Here is a 19,403-nt window from a genome sequence, read left to right on the forward strand (position 1 = left end):
GAAAAATTATGATTCCAGAAAGAGAATTCATTTAGAAGTATGTTATAAGAGAGGACTCATAAATTATTAGACTGGAAATTCAGAAACTTGGAGTTCAGGAGGAAAAAAAAAATGCCTTAGATTTTAAAGTTGTGCTGTTTAGTTACATTTATCTGTTTAAATTTTTTACCAAGAGTTGGAGAAGTGTTTGCATCAGCTTGCAACATACCTACATAATGTCAAGAACAAGACAAAAATATAGATGGACAATCAGCCTACCTTTTAGTCTACTCCATGTGAAACACTTGTAGACTTCCTCATAGACAATAACCCTTTTACTACAAAGCTTTGCCAAATCACTAACTATTCATACGAACTATGACGTATACTGAGGAAATTTCCTCATTACCCTGGCACTGTAGAAAAAGTGCACTTTTAATAATCATGGGTAAGATACAAATATTGGAATGTTAAAAATATTCTTCTTTTTTAAAGATTTTATTTTTTCAGTTAATACATAGAGAGAGACAGCACAAGCAAGGGGAGAGGCAAAGGGGGAGGGAAAAGCAGACTCCCTGCTGAACTGGGAGCCCCACATGGGGCTTGAGTCCAGGACCCTGAGATCATGACGTGAGCCGGAGGCAGATGCTCAACCATCTGAGCCTCTCAGGCACCCTGTTAGAAAGATTTTTATCTCGCTCCTATTTGACTCTATTTCTGAATCATTTCCTTTGTAAATAAGAGAATAGACTTGCAGGTCTCGTTTATTACGAGCAAGACACGTTCCAAATACCTAGGTTTTAACTACAAACCCAGTATCTGTTGCAAAGTTGAAAGAGAGAGATGGGGTGGTGTGATGCTTACAGCCAGAACCGAGGCTAAGAAAGCAGAAGTGCCAGCTGTTCTAAGGAATGGGCAGCTCCATCCCTCGAACTGATGCAAAAAGGCAGTGTTTCCTGGAAAATCTAAGAAATAAGACATGGTTAGGTATCTGAGTTTTTTCGTGGCCAAAGATAACAACATTACTAAAAACAATAACTAAAATTTATGAATTCCACTATGTTCCACGCAGCAGGATGAGCCCATAATCCTCGCCCTAATCCTGAGCCTGTGGTGTCTGCACCGGGTTATCCTTATTTACACACAGGCAAAGTGAAACAGGAGGAGTCTGAGACTATTGTCAAGGGCACATTGCAAGCTGGTGTCTGAGACTTAACTCCTGCTAACTACTTTCACCTGTGGAAGGTAATAGGTAGAGTTAAAGTTAGATTGTCAGTCCAGAGGCTAGAGCCCAGAAATTCAAAACACTGAGCAGAGTTCATAGGCAGAAGGTTAAATTCATCACATACATGTTGTTTAACAGAGTAAGTAAAATGCATCAAGAACACAGTTGTTAGGTAGACACTCAATAAGAGTTTAAATTTTTACGTAGGCAGTCTTTTTTTTTTAAATTTTTAATTTTTTATTTTTTATAAACATATATTTTTATCCCCAGGGGTACAGGTCTGTGAATCACCAGGTTTACACACTTCACAGCACTCACCAAACAAAGCACATACCCTCCCCAATGTCCAGAATCCTACCCCCTTCTCCCAACCTCCCCCCTCCAGCAGCCCTCAGTTTGGCAGTCTTTTTTTTTTTTAAGATTTTATTTATTTATTTGACAGAGAGAGATCACAAGTAGATGGAGAGGCAGGCAGAGAGAGAGAGAGAGAGAGAGAGGGAAGCAGGCTCCCTGCTGAGCAGAGAGCCCAATGCGGGACTCGATCCCAGGACCCCGAGATCATGACCTGAGCCGAAGGCAGCGGCTTAACCCACTGAGCCACCCAGGCGCCCAACAGTCTTCAGTAAACATAAAAGAATGGAGTTTTGATTCTATTTATTTATTTGAGAGAGAGAGTGAGAGAGAGAGAATGAATGAGAAAGACCACAAGAGAGGGGAGGGTCAGAGGGAGAAGCAGACTCTCCACTGAGCAGGGAGCCCCATACAGGGCTCTATCCTGGGACTCCAGGATCATGACCTAAGCCAGAGGCAGAAGCTTAACCAACTGAGCCATCCAGGCGCCCCAAGAATGGAGTTTCGCATGAGTAATTGGAATCAGTGAACAGCTGATGCAAACACAAATGGTATTTGGCAGTTAGCTTGCCACAAAAAGTGCAGCCGGACTTCTGCCTTAGTGGTCTTACCAATGCGGATGAAGTGGGATGTGGATGAGTGTAGGCGTCCACTTCCAGAGAAAAAGGAATCATTCAGATGCTAAGTAGCAAAGAACTAATCTATGCTGAAAATTTTTTATTAACTAAAAATTTCATACTTATTCTTAGATTCCTTTTTTGAATTTAATGTAATTTTTTCTTTTCCAGAGTCATCTGGAATATCATTAAATGTCATTAAATATTAAATTAACCATCATGATACCTTAGTCTACTGTTGTCTGCAAGTTTCTAAGACCTTCTTGTTTATCTCAAAACATTGGCAGCTTTGAGAAATATTAATCAGATGTTTTGTAGAATCCCTTTTTATTGGTACTTGATTTTTTTTTTCCTCTTATGGTTAGACTGAAGTTATGGGTTTAGGGGAGGAAGATCACAAAGGTAGTGTCCTTTTCACTCCATTGTATCAAGGGTAGACCCTGTCAAGATGACATAATTGTTGGTGTTAGCCTTGATTACCTGGTTGTGACAGTTTGTCAGGTCTCTTTAAAGTAAAGTTACAATTTCCTCCCCTTTTCCATACTATGCTTTTCAGAAGGAAGTCCCTACACACAGCCCACACTTAAGGAGTATGAAATTTTACTCTACCTCCTTGAAGGTGAAATATCGGCTCAGGTCATGGTCTCAGGGTCCTGGGATTGAGCCCTGCCTCAGGCTCTCTGCTCAGCGGGGAACCTTCTTCCCCCACACCCCTGCCTGCCTCTCTGCCTACTTGTGATCTCTCTGTGTGTCAAACAAATAAATAAAATTTTTTAAAAAATAAAAAAATAAAAATTGGTTTGTTTTCTTCATGTTGAGTTTTAAGAGTTCCTTATATATTTTGGATAACAGTCCTTATATATTTAAAAAATATTTTATTTATTTAGTTGACAGAGAGAGAGGGATAGAGGGATAGAGCACAAGCAGGGTGAGCAGTGGAGGGAGAGGGAGAAGCAGGCTCCCCACTGAGCAGGGACCCCTATGTGGAGCTCAATCCCAGGACTCTGGGATCATGACGTGATCCAAAGGCAGATGCTTAACCAACTGAGCCACCCAGACACCCCCATGGATAATAGTCCTTTATCAGATGTGTCTTCTGCAAATACATTATCCCAGTATGTAGGTTGTCTTTTTTTTTTTAATTTTTTATTTTTTATAAACATATATTTTTATCCCCAGGGGTACAGGTCTGTGAATCACCAGGTTTACACACTTCACAGCACTCACCAAAGCACATACCCTCCCCAATGTCCATAATCCCACCCCCTTCTCCCAAACCCCCTCCCCCCAGCAACCCTCAGTTTGTTTTGTGAGATTAAGAGTCACTTATGGTTTGTCTCCCTCCCAATCCCATCTTGTTTCATTGATTCTTCTCCTACCCACTTAAGCCCCCATGTTGCATCACCACTTCCTCATATCAGGGAGATCATATGATAGTTGTCTTTCTCTGCTTGACTTATTTCGCTAAGCATGATACGCTCTAGTTCCATCCATGTTGTCGCAAATGGCAAGATTTCATTTCTTTTGATGGCTGCATAGTATTCCATTGTGTATATATACCACATATTCTTGATCCATTCATCTGTTGATGGACATCTAGGTTCTTTCCATAGTTTGGCTATTGTAGACATTGCTGCTATAAACATTCGGGTGCATGTGCCCCTTTGGATCACTACATTTGTATCTTTAGGGTAAATACCCAATAGTGCAATTGCTGGGTCATAGGGCAGTTCTATTTTCAACATTTTGAGGAACCTCCATGCTGTTTTCCAGAGAGGTTGCACCAGCTTGCATTCCCACCAACAGTGTAGGAGGGTTCCCCTTTCTCCGCATCCTCGCCAGCATCTGTCATTTCCTGACTTGTTGATTTTAGCCATTCTGACTCGTGTGAGGTGATATCTCATTGTGGTTTTGATTTGTATTTCCCTGATGCCGAGTGATATGGAGCACTTTTTCATGTGTCTGTTGGCCATCTGGATGTCTTCTTTGCAGAAATGTCTGTTCATGTCCTCTGCCCATTTCTTGATTGGATTATTTATTCTTTGGGTGTTGAGTTTGCTAAGTTCTTTATAGATTCTGGACACTAGTCCTTTATCTGATATGTCGTTTGCAAATATCTTCTCCCATTCTGTCAGTTGTCTTTTGGTTTTGTTAACTGTTTCCTTTGCTGTGCAAAAGCTTTTGATCTTGATGAAATCCCAATAGTTCATTTTTGCCCTTGCTTCCCTTGCCTTTGGCGTTGTTCCTAGGAAGATGTTGCTGCGGCAGAGGTCGAAGAGGTTGCTGCCCGTGTTCTCCTCAAGGATTTTGATGGATTCCTTTCACACATTGAGGTCCTTCATCCATTTTGAGTCTATTTTTGTGTGTGGTGTAAGGAAATGGTCTAGTTTCATTTTTCTGCATGTGGCTGTCCAATTTTCCCAGCACCATTTATTGAAGAGGCTGTCTTTTTTCCATTGGACATTCTTTCCTGCTTTGTCGAAGATTAGTTGACCATAGATTTGAGGGTCTATTTCTGGGCTCTCTATTCTGTTCCATTGATCTATGTGTCTGTTTTTGTGCCAGTACCATGCTGTCTTGATGATGTAGGTTGTCTTTTCAGTCTCTTGACAGTGTCCTTCACAGAGCAAAAAAAAATTAATTTTAGTGAAGTCCAGCTTGTTAATTCTTTCTTTCAAAGATCGTGCCTTTGGTGTTGTATCTAAAAAGTCATTGCCAAACCCAAGGATCACCTCAATTTTCTCCTATATTGTCTTTCAGGAGTCTTATATTTTATGTTTTACATTTAGGTTCGTAATTCAGTTTGAGTTAATTTTCGTGAAGGGTGTAAGCCCTTAATTTTTGTGAAGGATGTTCATGCGAATGTCCAGTTTTTCCAGCCCTTTTTATTGAAAAGACCATATTTCCTTCATTGGATTGCCTTTGTTCTTTTGTCAAAGATCAGTTGATTAGATCTGTGAGGATCTCTCCAGGATTTGTATTCTGTTTCATTAATCGATTTGCCTATCCTTTCTCAATACCAGTCTTGATTACTATAGCTTTATCATAAGTCTTGAAGTTGGATATGTCAGTCCTCCAACTTTGTACTTCTTCAATATTGTGTTGGTTATTCTGGATCTTTATTTTCTCTATATAAACTTTAGAATCAGTATGTAAATATCCCCAGCATGCCTTGCTGGGGTTTTGACTGGGATTGCATTGAATCTCTAGGTCAGTTTGGAAAGAACTGACATCTTGACAGTTTTGTCTTCCTAAATACTTAGATGAATTCACTTATTTTGATTTATTTCATCACAGTTTTATAGTTTTCCTTATAATTTTGTACATATTTTATTAGTTTTATACCTAAGTATACCATTTTGAGGGGTGCTAATATTTAATAAATGGTACTGTGTTTTAATTTTCAGTTCCCCTTATTCAACCTGGAATATAGGAAAGCAACTGATTTTTATGTATCTTGTATTTTGCAACCCTGCTATAATTGCATATTAGTTCCAGGAGGGTTTTTTGTGGTTTTCTTTTTTGCTTTTTTTTCCCTCCCAATGTTTTCAGATTTTCTTCATAGACAATTACATCATCTGTGAATAAAGACAATTTTATTTTTCTTCCTAATATATATACCTTGTAATTCTTTTTATTGTCCTAATGTATTAACTAGGATTCATTCTTTCATTGTTACTTTAATTTGTAATTATTTGATAACAAATAATATTAAGCATCTTTTCATATGCTTGTCATTTATAAATTTTTATTCTGAAGTATCTTTTCAGATCTGTTGTCTATCTTTTAACCAGTTATTTTTTTGTGTGAAATTTTGGAAGTTTTAAACAGTGCTTCTGGAAAGCTCAAAAATATTTTGATAAGTCCTTCATTAAATATGTGTTTGATGTGCTTGTAATATTTTGTCCCAATCTGTTGTTTGTCTTTTCATTCTTTTAGCAATGTCTTTTAAAGTCGATGAATTTAAGTTTAATATAGTTTTATCTATTGATTTTTTTTTCTTTCATGGATTTGTTTGTGGTATTTTATCTCAAATCTCATTACCAAAAACTAAGTCATGTAGATGTATTCTGTGTTATCATCTAGAAGTTTTATAGTTTTGCATTATACTTTTATGTATAATTATTATGAAGAACTTACTTTTGTCAAATATGTAATTTCCTTGCATAGATTTTTTTCTCTTGCATATGGATGTCAAAGTGTACCAGAACTACTTGTTGAAAAAGACTGTCCTTTTTCTGCTGATTTGGAATTTGTCCAGTTTTCTACAAAATTGTGTATTTGTCAAAGATCAGTTGACTACATTTATGCAGGTCTATTTCTGGGCTCTGTATTCTGATCTAATTGTCTAATATTTTACCAATACCATACAGCTTTTATTTCTATAGTTTTATATTAAGTCTTGAAGTTGACAGTTTTAGTCCTCCAATTTTGTTTTTCTTCTTTAATATTGTATTATCTAGTGTGGATCTTTTAACTTTTCATATAAACTTTAGAGTTGTTTTGTTTACATTCCAAAATAGGTTTTCTTTTTATTTTAATGGGATTACCTTAATCTTAGAACATTTTAAGAAGAATTAAAATGAATAACATTGAGTCTTTCAGTTCATGAACATGGAATATTCCCCCATTTATATAGATATTCTTTGACTTCTTTCATCAGTGTTTTAAAAATTTTTGCATACAGATTATATTTTGTATTCAATCTATAGATACATGTTTCATTTATCTTGGTGCTATTATTAATGGTATATTTTTATTTCAAATCTTAATTGGTCATTTTTAATGTATAGGAAAGAAATTAACTTTTATATAGTAAACTTTCATCTTATGGTCTTTCCATATACTCACTTTTTAGTTTCAGAATTTTTTTTTTAATTCTTCAGGATGTTTTACATAGACAAGTATACCATGTGCATATAAAGAGATTATTTATTTCCAGTTTGTATATCTTGTATTTCTTTTTCTTGTCTTTTTTCACTACATAGGATATGATGTTGACTAGGAGTGGAGGGAGAGGGTATCTTTTCCTTGTTCCCTGTCTTAGGGGGAAAATATCCAATCTCAGTTTTGAGTATGATTTTAGCTAGTTTTTGTAGGTGTTCTTTTTTAAATTGAAGATATCACTCTTCATGTCTAGTTTGCTGAGAATCTTTATCACAAGCACTGGATTTTGCCAAATGCTTTTTTGCCACTAGTTGGTATAATTGTATGATTTATCTTTTTTAGCCTATAGATGTGGTCCATTGTTTTGATTTTTTTTTTAAGATTTTATTTATTTATTTGAGAGAAAGAGAGACAGAGATAGTGACAGAGATAGTGAGAGAGAACATGAGCAGGGAGGAGAGGAAGAAGCAGGCAGGGAACCTAACAAGATGTGAGGCTCAGTCTCAGGACCCTGGGATCATGACCCAAGCCAAAGGCAGGTGTTTAACCAACTAAACCACCCAGGTGCCCCTTTGATTGATTTTTCAAAAGTTGAACCAGACTTGAATCCTTAGAATACGTCTCATTTTGTCACAGTGTGTACTTTTCTTTATATTGTTGGATTCCATTCACTGCTATTTTGTTGGTAATTTTTATGTCTGTGTTTCTGAGAGATACTAGTCTGTAGTTTTCCTCAATTATAATATTTTTGTTTGCTCTATGTATTAGGGAAAGGATGAAATCATGAACTGAGTTTTATTTTCTGGAAAAGATTATAGAAAATCGCCATCATTTCTTACTTGAAAGTTTGCTACAATTGACCAATAGTACTATTACTATTTATTCCATCTCTTTAATACATAGAGTGTTATTCAGATTATCTATATTTCCATGTTTTTTATTTGACAGCTTGTATATTTCATGCAATTTCTTTATTTCATATAAGTTATCAGTTGTGAACACAGAGTTGTTTTAGTATTTCTCTTAATGTCCATGAGATCTTGAGTAAGAACCTTTCTTTCATTTCTGATGAAGATAATTCATGTCTCTTCTCTTTCTTTAAAGAACTGTCTTTTGGTTTCCTTGATTATATCTACTGTTTTCTGTTTTCAGTTTCATTCACTTCTGCTCAGATATTTTTATTCTTTATTTCTGTTTGTTCTAGGAATAATTTTCCTATGTCTCTAATTTCCTATATCTCTAATTTCCAAAGTTTATGCTTAGGCTATTTCTGTTAGATCCTTTTTCTTTTCTAATATATGCATTTAGTACTGTAAACATTCCTCTAAGCACCATTTCACTCTATCCCCCAAATTTTCATCAGTAGAATTTTCATATTTATTTAATTCAAAATATGTCTTAATATCCCTTGATACTTCTTTTTTTTTTTTAAGATTTTATTTATTTATTTGACAGGCAGAGATTACAAGTAGGCTGAGAGGCAGGCAGAGAGAGAGAAGGAGGAAGCAGGCTCCCTGCCGAGCAGAGAGCCCGATGCAGGGCTCGATCCCAGGACCCTGGGATCATGACCTGAGCCGAAAGCAGAGGCTTTAACCCACTGAGCCACCCAGGCGCCCCACCCTTGATACTTCTTTATGGATCATGTGTTGTTTAGAAATGTAGAATTGTGTTGCTTAAACTCTATCTGGGGATTTTCCAGTTATTTTTCTGTTATCGATTTCTAGTTATTTCTTTCAATAACCAACTCTATATAATTTCTATTTTTTAAATTTGTAAAATGTATGCCCCCAAATGTAGTCTATATTGGTAAATGCTCCATTTAAGATTGAAGCTGTCATTTGATGAAGTAATCTATAAATCTCAACTGGATTCAGGAGGTTGATAGTACATTCATTTAATCAAAACCTTATTGATTTTCTACCTGCTTGATTTATTCATTACAAGAAGTGGAATGTTTGGGTCTCCAGATATAATAGTGGGTTTCGTTAACTCTTTAATCAATTCTTTTTTTCTTTTGACTTTTTTTTTTTAACATGTAATATATTATTTGACCCAGGAGTACAAGTCTGTGAGTCGTCAGGCTTACACACTTCACAACACTCACCAATGTCCATAACCCAACCACCCTCTCCATCACCCTCTCCACCCAGGAACCCTCAGTTACTTTTGTGAGATTAAGACTCACTTACGGTTTGTCTCCCTTCTGATCCCATCTTGTTTCATTTATTCTTTTCCAACCCCCAAACCCCCCACATTGCATCTCCACTTCCTCATATCAGGGAGATCATATGATAGTGGTCTTTCTCTGACTGAATTATTTCGCTAAGCATAATGCCTTCTAGTTTTATCCACATCGTTGCAAATGGCAAGATTTCATTTATCTTGATGGCTGCATAGTATTCCATTGTGTATATATACTACATCTTCTTTATCCATTCATCTGTTGATGGACATCTAGGTTCTTTCCATAGTTTGGCTATTGTGGACATTGCTGCTATAAACATTCGGGTGCACGTGCCCCGTCGGATCACTACATTTGTATCTTTAGGATAAATACCCAGTACTGTGATTGCTGAGTCATAGGGTAACTCTATTTTCAACTTTTTGAGGAAGCTCCATGCTGTATTCCAGAGTGGCTTCACCATCTTGCATTCCCACAAACAGTGTCAGAGGGTTCCACTTTCTCCTCATCTTCCACAACATCTGTCATTTCCTGACTTGTTAATTTTACCCATTCTGTCTAGTGTGAGGTGGTATCTCTCTGTGGTTTTGATTTGTATTTCCCTGATGCCAAGTGATGTTGAGCAATTTTTCATGTGTCTGTTGGCCATCTGGATGTTTTCTTTGCAGATATGTCTGTTCATGTCCTCTACCCATTTCTTGATTGGATTATTTGTTCTTTGAGTGTTGAGTTTGAGAAGTGCTTTATAGCTTTTGGATACTAGCCCTTTATCCGATATGCCATTTGCGAACATCTTCTCCCATTCTGTCAGTTGTCTCTTGGTTTTGTTGACTGTTTCCTTTGCTGTGCAAAAGCTTTTGATCTAGATAAAGTCCGAGTAGTTCATTTTTGCCCTTGTTTCCCTTGCCTTTGGTGATGTTTCTAAGAAGAATTTGCTGTGGCTGAGGTCAAAGAGTTTGCTGCCTGTGTTCTTCTCAAGGATTTTGATGGATTCCTGTCTCACATTGAGGTGTTTCATCCATTTTGAGTCTATTTTTATGTGTGATGTAAGGAAATGGTCTAGTTTCATTTTTCTGCATGTGGCTGTCCAATTTTCCTAACACCATTTGTTGAAGAGACTGCCTTTTTTCCATTGGACATTCTTTCCTGCTTTGTTGAAGATTTAGTTGACCATAGAGTTGATGGTCTATTTCTGGGCTCTCTATTCTGTTCCATTGATCTATGTGTCTGTTTTTGTGCCAATACCATACTGTCTTGATGATTATAACTTTGTAACAGAGCTTGAAGTCTGGAATTGTAAGGCAAAGAACTTCGGATTTCTTTTTCAACATTCCTCTGGCTATTTGGGGTCTTCTCTGGTTCCATATAAATTTTAGGATTATTTGTTCCATTTCTTTGAAAGAAAAAAAAAAAAGGATGGTATTTTGATAGGGATTGCATTAAATGTGTAGATAGCTTTAGGTAGCATAGACATGTTCACAATATTTGTTCTTCCAATCCATGAGCATGGAACATTTTTCCATTTCTTTGTGTCTTCCTCAATTTCTTTCATGAGTACATTATAGTTTTCTGAGTACAGATTCTTTGCCTCTTTTGTTAGGTTTCATCCTAGGTATCTTATGGTTTGGGGTGCTATTGTAAATGGGATCAACTTCTTAATTTCTCCTTCTTCTGTCTTGTTGTTGGTGTAAGGAAATGTAACTCATTTCTGTGCATTGATTTTATATCCTGACACTTTACTGAATTCCTGTACAAGTTCTAGCAGATTTAGGATGGAGTCTTCTGGATTTTCCACATAAAGTATCATATCATTTACAAGGAGTGGTAATTTGACTTCTTCTTTGCCGATTTGGATGCCTTTAATTTCTTTTTGTTGTCTGATTGCTGAGGCTAGGACTTCTAGTACTATGTTGAATAGCAGTGGTGATAATGGACATCCCTGCAGGGTTCTTGACCTTAGGGCAAAAGCTCTCAGCTTATCTCCATAGAGGATGATATTTGCTGTGGGTTTTTCTTAGATGGCTTTGAAGATGTTGAGGAATCCCTACACCTTGAAGAGTTTTGACCAAAAAAGGATGCTGCACTTTGCCAAATGCTTTTTCAGCATCTGTTGAGAATATCATATGGTTCTTGTTCTTTCATTAATGTGTTGTATCACATTAATTGATTTGTGGATTTTGAACCAAACTTGCAGCCCAGGAATAAATCGCACTTGGTTGTGGTGAATAATCCACTTAATGTACTGTTGGATCCTACTGGCTAGTATTTTGGTGCGAATTTTTTTTTTTTTAAATTTTTATTTATTTGACAGAGATCACAAGTAGGCAGAGAGATTTTGGTGAGAATTTTCACATCTGTGTTCATCAAGAATATTGGTCTTTAATTCTCATGTTTGATGGGGTCTTTGTCTGGTTTTGGGATCAAGGTGATGCTGGCCTCATAAAATGAGCTTGGAAGTTTTCCTTCCATTTCTATTTTTTGGAAGGTATTAATTCTTCTTTAAATGTTTGGTAGAATTTTCCTGGTAAGTTGTCTGGCCCTGGTATCTTGTTTATTGGTAGGTTTTTGATGACTGCTTCAATCTTCTTCCCAGTAATGGGTCTGTTCAGGTTTTCAGTGTCTTCCTGGTCCATTCTGGTGGTTTATATAACTCTAGGAATGCATCCATTTCTTCCAGACTGTCAAATTTACTGGCGTATAGTTGTTCATAATATGTTCTTATAATTGGTTTATTTCATTAGTTTGGGTTGTGATCTTTCCTCTTTCATTCATGATTTTATTTATTTGGGTCCTTTCTCTTTTCTTTTTGGTAAGTCTGGCCAGGGGCTTATCAGTCTTATCAATTCTTTCAAAGAACCAACTCCTAGTTTTGTTGATTTTTTCTATTGTTTTGTTGTCATTGTTGTTGTTTGTTTCAATTTCATTGATTTCTGCTCTGGTCATTATTATTTCTCTTCTCCTGCTGGGTTTAGGCTTTCTGTGTTGTTCTTTCTCCAGATCCTTTAGGTGTAGGGTTAGGCTGTATATTTGAGACTTTTCTTGTTTCTTGAAAAAGGATTGTATCGCTATATATTTTCCTCTCAGGACAACATTTGCTGTGTCCCTCAGATTTTGAACAGTTGTGTTTTCATTATCATTTGTTTCCATGATTTTTTTTCAATTCTTCTTTAATTTCCTGGTTAACCCATTCATTCTTTAGTAGGATGCTCTTTAGCCTCCATGTATTTGAGCTCTTTCCAACTTTCCTCTTGTGATTGAGTTCTAGCATCAGAACATTGTGCTCAGAAAATATGCAAGGAATGATCCTGATCTTTTCGTACCATTTGAGACCTGCTTTTTGACCCAGGATGTTATCAACTCTGGAGAATGTTCCATGTGCACTAGAGAAGAATGTGTATTCTGTTGCTTTGGGTTGGAATGTTGTGAATATATCTGTAATGTCCTTCTGGTCCAGTGTGTCATTTAAGGCCTTTATTTCCTTGTTGATCTTTTGCTTGGATGATTGTCCATTCCAGTGAAGGGGGTGTTAAAGCCCCCTACTATGATTCTATTATTGTCAATGTATTCCTTTGATTTTGTTATTAATTGGTTTATATAGTTGGCTGCTCCGATGTTAGGGGCATAGGTATTTAAAATTGTATTTTCTTGTTGGACAGACCCTTTAAGTATGATATAGTGTCCTTCCTCATCTCTTATTATAGTCTTTGGCTTAAAATATAATTTATTTGATATAAGGATTGCCACCCCAGCTTTCTTTTGATGTCCATTAGCATGGTAAATTGTTTTCCACCCCTCACTTTCAATCTGGAGCTGTCTTTGAGACTAAAATGAGTTTCTTGCAGACTGTGTATTGATGGGTTTTGTTTTTTTTTATCCATTCTGATATCCGTGTCTTTTGATTGGGGCGTTTAGCCCATTTACATTCAGGGTAACTATTGAAAGATACTAATTTATTGCCTTTGTATTGCCTGTAAGGTGACTGTTAGTGTATATTGTGTCTGTTCCTTTCTGGTCTACTACTTTTAGGTTCTCTCTTTGCTTAGAGGACCCCTTTCAATATTTCCTGTAGGGCTGGTTTGGTGTTTGCAAATTCTTTCAGTTTTTGTTTGTCCTGGAAGCTTTTTATCTCTCCATTTTCAATTGTAGCATAGCTGGATATAGTATTCTTGACTGCATATTTTTCTCATTTAGTGTCTGAATATATCATGCCAGTTGTTTCTGGCCTGCCAGGTCTCTGTAGCTAAGTCTGCTGCCAATCTAATATTTTTACCATTGTATATTACAAACTTCTTATCCCGAGCTGCTCTCAGGCTTTTCTCTTTGTCACTAAGACTTGTAAGTTTTACTATTAGATGATGGGGTATGGACCTATTTTTATTGATTTTGGGGGTGTTCTCTGTGCCTCCTGGATTTTGATGCTTGTTCTCTTTGCAGTATTAGGGAAATTCTCTATTATAATTTGTTCCAATATACCTTCTGCCCCTCTCTGTTTCTTCTTCTTCTGGAATCCCAATTACTCTGATATTGTTTCATCTTATGGTATCACTTATCTCTCGAATTCTCCCCTTGTAGTCCAGTAGCTGTTTTTCTCTCTATTGCTTATTCTCCATTGCTTATCTTCTGTATCACTAATTCTCTCTTCCGCTTCATTTATCCTAGCAGTAAGAGCCTCCATTTTTGAATGCACCTCATTAATAGCTTTTTTTTTTTTTTTTCAGCTTGATTAGATTTTACTTCTTTTATTTCTCCAGAAAGGGCTTTTATTACTCCAGACAGGGTTTATCTAATATCTTTCATGCCTTTTTTGAGCCCACCTAGAACCTTGAAAATCATCTTTCTGAACTCTAGATCTGACATATTACAAATGTCTTTACTGATTAGGTCCCTAGCCTTTGGTACTGCCTCTTATTCTTTTTTTTTTTTTTTTTTTTTTTTGTGGTGAGTTTTTCTGCCTTGTCATTTAATCCTAATATGAATATATGAATGAGAGAATAAAATACTAAAAGGGTGGCAAAGACCCCAGAAAAATGTATGCTAACCAAACCAGGAGAGACCCCTAATCAGGGGACAAAAAAGGGGGTAAAAAGATATTTTTAAAAATTAAAATATATATATATATATATATATATATATATATATATATATATAACAGTGCCACCCACTTGATTTTTTTGGTTTAGTTTGGTCTCATAGAAGAAACTACCTCCCAAAATTTAAAAGAATGAAAAACTTATATATACAAAAATAAGAGTAAACATGATGAAGGAATGGAATATGACTGTAAAGATGAAAATAAAAAAATATATATTCTAAAAAAGGAATTTATAAGATCAGATGGTTGGAAAAAGAAAAAAAGAAAATGGAGAGAATTTGCTTTTGTTGGATACTAGAACAAAGCTCTGTGCTAGATTTAGGGTATATTTTATCTATTAGAAGAAATTGTATCTGAAAATTTTTTTATGAAAAAACCCTTTATATATACAAAAAATAAAGTTATATAATGAAGGATAAAATATGACTATAATAATGAAGGTTTAAAATGATTTTTTAGAAAGATATTATTAAGATAAACTAGTTAAAGAACGTTAAAAGAGGAATGGGAAAAAGATAAGAAATTAGAATTTAAAAAATTTTAAAATTTTTAATTATCTTTGCAAGACTAAATAAAGAGTCAGGGGGAGAAAGTCGTGAATTTCATGCTTTCCTTTCTCCTCTCTGGAATTCTGCTGTTTCCTTGAGTAGTGAGCTTGCTCTTGGCTAGATGTTCTTGCTGATCTTCTGGGGGAAGGGCCTGTTGCAGTGATTCTCAAATGTCTGTCTGAGGTGGAATTATGCTGCCTTTGCCCCGGGCCAGGCTAAGTAATCTGCTCGGGTTCACTCTTGGGAGCTTTTGTTCCCTGAACCCTTTCCGTAGAGCTCTGAAGGTTGAGAATAAAAATGGCGGCCTCCCAATCTCCAGCCCAGAGGAACTGAGAGCTCAGGGCCCCACTCCTCAGAGCACCCTCAGATAAAAGTGGTTAATCACTCCCATCTCCCTGGCTTCCAGCTGTGTTCTGAGCTCACCTGGCCTCTGACCGAGTGTTTCTGTCTCTGGCACACAGCCCTATTTGGAGTCTCCAAATCAGCAGATTCCTGCCTCCAAAGAAGGAAGGTGAGTGTCTCTGGATCTACCAGTTGTAGGGTCCCTGCTCAAAGAGCAGTGGCCCAACTGTCCTGAGGATCAGTTTAAGGTAACCTCAAACTGAAAGCTCATTCCTCAGCTCTATCTCTGTAGTCAGCTTCCCCACTCTGATACATATGAGCTCTGCTACACTCAGACACCCCTGATCCTGCTGTGACCCTGCATGACCTGAGACCACACTGTCCGTGCCAGGGCTCCACCCCCACTTAGCCTCTGGAGTGATGTCCCTCAGTGGAACAGACTTCTAAAAGTTTGGATTTTGTGCTCCACTGCTTTGCTGCTTGCCAGGAGCTGGCCCCTCCCCACCGTGGTCTATCTTCCTTTTGCCTTGGATTCACTTCTCCACAGGTCCTACCTTTCAGAAAGTGGTCCATTTTCTATTTCTAGAATTGCTGCTCTTCTTCTTTTCAATCTCCAGTTGAGTTTGTAAGTGTTTGGAATGGTTTGATAACTACCTAGCTGAACTTCTGCAACCTGACATCATCTCAGTCTGCTACTCCTCCACGATCTTCACTCCTTTCCCCAATTCTTTTTTCAATTCTTTCAGTTTTTGTCTCAAGTATTTTGATGCTATGTTGTTGGGTACATGCACTTTTAAGACTATTTTGCCTTCTGTAAGAATAGATTTATTGTCATTATGTCCTATTTATAGCTGGTAATTTTTCTTGTTCTATACTCTACTTTGACTAAAATTAACATAGCTACTGCAGTGTCTATTTGATTATTTTTAACCTGATATATATTTTTACTTTTAACTTATCTTTATGTTTGATATGGGTTTCTTTATATTTGATATGGGTTTCTTATAGACAACATACAGTTGGGTATTTTGTGTTTTTTAATTCACTCTAGCATCCTGTGTCTTTTAATGAATGTATTTATACCATTCATATTTAAAGTGATACTGATATAATTGTAGTAATGTCTATTCTGCTTGGAGCTGTTTTATACTCACAGCATTTGTCCTCATGTTTTTCCTCCTCTTACTCTGCCTTTTCTGATTTTAATTGAGCATTTTATGATTCTGTTCAATTTTCTTTTAGTGAATCAATTATACATCTTGTTTTTTAAAAAAGTGACCATCCTAGAGTTTACAATGTTTATTTATTTGACAGAGAGAGATCACAAGTAGGCAGAGGCAGGCAGAGAAAGAGGAGAAAGCAGGTTCCCTGCTGAGCAGAGAGCCCAATGTGGGGCTCAATCCCAAGACCCTGAGATCATGACCTGAGCCAAAGGCAGAGGCTTTAACCCACTAAGCCACCCAGGCCCCCCTACAATGTCATTTTTAAGTAAAATAAGACCTCCTTCTAATAACACTATTGTATTTTATATGTAGTATAAGTATCTTAAATCAGAGATAGTCCCAGTTCCTCCCTCATACCCTTTATATTACTATTACACATTTCACTTATCAATATGCAATAATCTTTGTCTTTTGAGACTGTTTTTCTTGCCTTTTGTCATGCTGTGTAATTTTTTTTGTCTAAAGATGGATGTTTTGTATTGGGTAATAGAAACTACTGAAGTTAATAGGCCTTTAGAATGAGAAATTATATTCTCCCTAGCAGCTGTATTGTGCTTACTGCGTCCTGTATCTGTAGATGACAGAGGCTTCAGATTCCTCTTGTGCATTTATGTTTGTTCTCTGCTTGACTTTGGGCTTTCCTAAGTCCTCTTCCTCAGAGAGAGTCTGTGTCTTGCAACCCTCAGCTGTAATTCACTGTTACTTTATGAGAGTCTTGTTGGTTTGTCAGAAAGGTGTAGGGAAGAGAGAACATTCTACAATTTTCTGATTAAATCTCAGTCTTTCAGTGGCCCTGAGTCTCAGATATGAACCTTATGAACATTTCTCCAGTTAAGTATAGTACTCCTCCATACCCCCAGTTCCTTTCCTGGTTGCAATATTCCCAATGCAATGTTTGACACTTCAAACCTTGTTGAATAATTGACCATTTTTCTCCTTTAAATGAGAAAGAAAGTTGAGGGGGCTGGTTTTGGAATGTCTTTCTCCAGTTGGGATAAAAGCTCTGGAAAAATCTTTTCCCTCTTGGGAGTAGGTGGAGTTGGGAAGAGGGCTCTTGGCATATTTTGCAATAATTGCTCTTCCCCTTCCTGCCAGAGCTACAGGTGGATCTTTCTGGGATTCACTATAAGAATCTCATGGGCTTCCTGGAGGTAAAGCCAATGAATTGTAGGATCCCTCTTAAGACCGTGGTCCTCCTAGTTTCTTACTCTGTTCTCATTCACACTCAGCATCCAACAATTTCTAAAAATTACCATTTCAATGTTCTTACAGTTTATGATGCTAGCAAGTTCTGATTCAGTTAAGCATATCTTCTCTGTGTCTCCAGATTCACCTGTCTCTACAGATTTCCAGATGTCAGTCTGCACTGCAACTTCAGTAATCTGATGGTTTCAAGAAAAATTACTGATTTTCATTTTGTCCAGCTTTTTCTTTTTTCCTGTAAAGACAGAAGATATGACATCCAAGCTATTTACATATTGGAACTGAATCCAGAAGTCACTGAAAAGTCTTTTAAATATGCCTCTTCATCTCTTAAAGAAATTCAAAATAAAAAGACAATGTATTATTTTCTTTTAAACTTACAATTCAGACAGAAGGATCTTATGTTTATAAAAATACACATACATACATATAGGAAATTTTGGATTACATAATTAATTATACTTAATTTGTAGTTCCTCATCTGTCTGAAATGTGAATTCACTGGGCAATTGATATTCCTGGAAAGTCTTCCTTGTCTTAATTATAATTTATACTTCTCTTGATAATGACACAAAGTTGTTTATATATATGTGTGATATCCATATAACATATATATTCATATATGTATGGTTATTTATATATATGTTACATATACATATATGCATAGTTATTTTTATATATACACATATATAATATGTATGTGTATATATACACATATATATACACACACACAATATTAGCCTAAGGTGCCCTGAGAAAAACCTCAAGTCTCATTTCCCTTTGTGTTGTCCTTCCAGATTACTCGGTATTCTCTATTCTATATTCTGAGTTACTGGACTGGCTTTCATGCTATTTAGTTTTCCTTTTCATTTCAGGTTTCATTTGATACTTTATTCTACCAATTTACTTCCATTAAGACCAAGCCTGTGAAAACTTTGTATAAAATAAAGTCCATGGCTTTCAATAGGTCCTGAAAGGTCACTCTATCAGCAAATTAATAAACTTTGAGGTGAGGTGTATATTTTGTCTATTTTTTTAAACACTTTTGGTAATTTTCATGTCCTCAGCTTTGTCCTAATTAAGTGTCATTTTCCAGGTAAGCAATGTCTGGATAAATGGAGTGCTACCATCTTTCATATAAGGCACATATGAGGCCACATCAAGTCCTTGTGTGATAAACAAAGTAACTCTGAGGATACAAAATAAGACCCTTACAATTGTGGTTAATATTCAAAGTCTGCTCATTAATTCTGTATAATTTGCTTCATTAAGTTTGTGAGAATCTGAATCCTTATGCCTTATATATATTCATAACCTGACTCTATGACTTTAATTAAAGAAAATCATTTAACATCAAGTCTTCAAAAGAAAACATAAATTTCTCACTAATATGTTTAAAACAAATTTCCTATACTATCTCTTTAAATATTAGCAATACAAGAAAGGAACTGCCAACAAGCATATTTTTGAACATGTACTGGGCTCTCAGTGACTACTCAAATTTCCTTTGATGAAAGAAAACAGGTGTGATCCTCGACATCTTTCAGAGATGGTGTAACAGGATACACATTTATTCTTCCAAATTTTATTTATGTTGGCAATGGTTAATTTTTCTAATACACTCCATTTCCCTCACTTAGTGATGTTTCACTAATAGCATCACTGAAGCCCACTTGGACAGAGGTAATATCTGATACAAGTGGATGGATCCATATTAAATTAACTAGGAGCCAAGGAATGCTTGAGGTCAGGTG

The 19,403-nt window shown here is 36.3% G+C and overlaps 1 long non-coding RNA gene across 4 annotated transcripts in view; it reads left to right on the plus strand.

The window, feature by feature from the left end:
- The window catches only part of LOC131811389 (uncharacterized), a 175,575-nt gene that overhangs the window by 78,704 nt on the left and 77,468 nt on the right, over positions 1–19,403 (plus strand). For 2 of the 4 annotated variants that reach the window (XR_009345917.1, XR_009345919.1), the window contains one exon: positions 15,343–15,392. The exons of the other annotated variants lie outside the window; for them this stretch is intronic. This is a non-coding gene — a long non-coding RNA (uncharacterized LOC131811389). The remainder of the gene's footprint in view (positions 1–15,342; positions 15,393–19,403) is intronic. 4 annotated transcript variants of the gene reach the window in all.

The sequence above is a fragment of the Mustela lutreola genome, chromosome 11, assembly GCF_030435805.1.
Source record: "Mustela lutreola isolate mMusLut2 chromosome 11, mMusLut2.pri, whole genome shotgun sequence".
NCBI lineage: Eukaryota > Metazoa > Chordata > Mammalia > Carnivora > Mustelidae > Mustela > Mustela lutreola.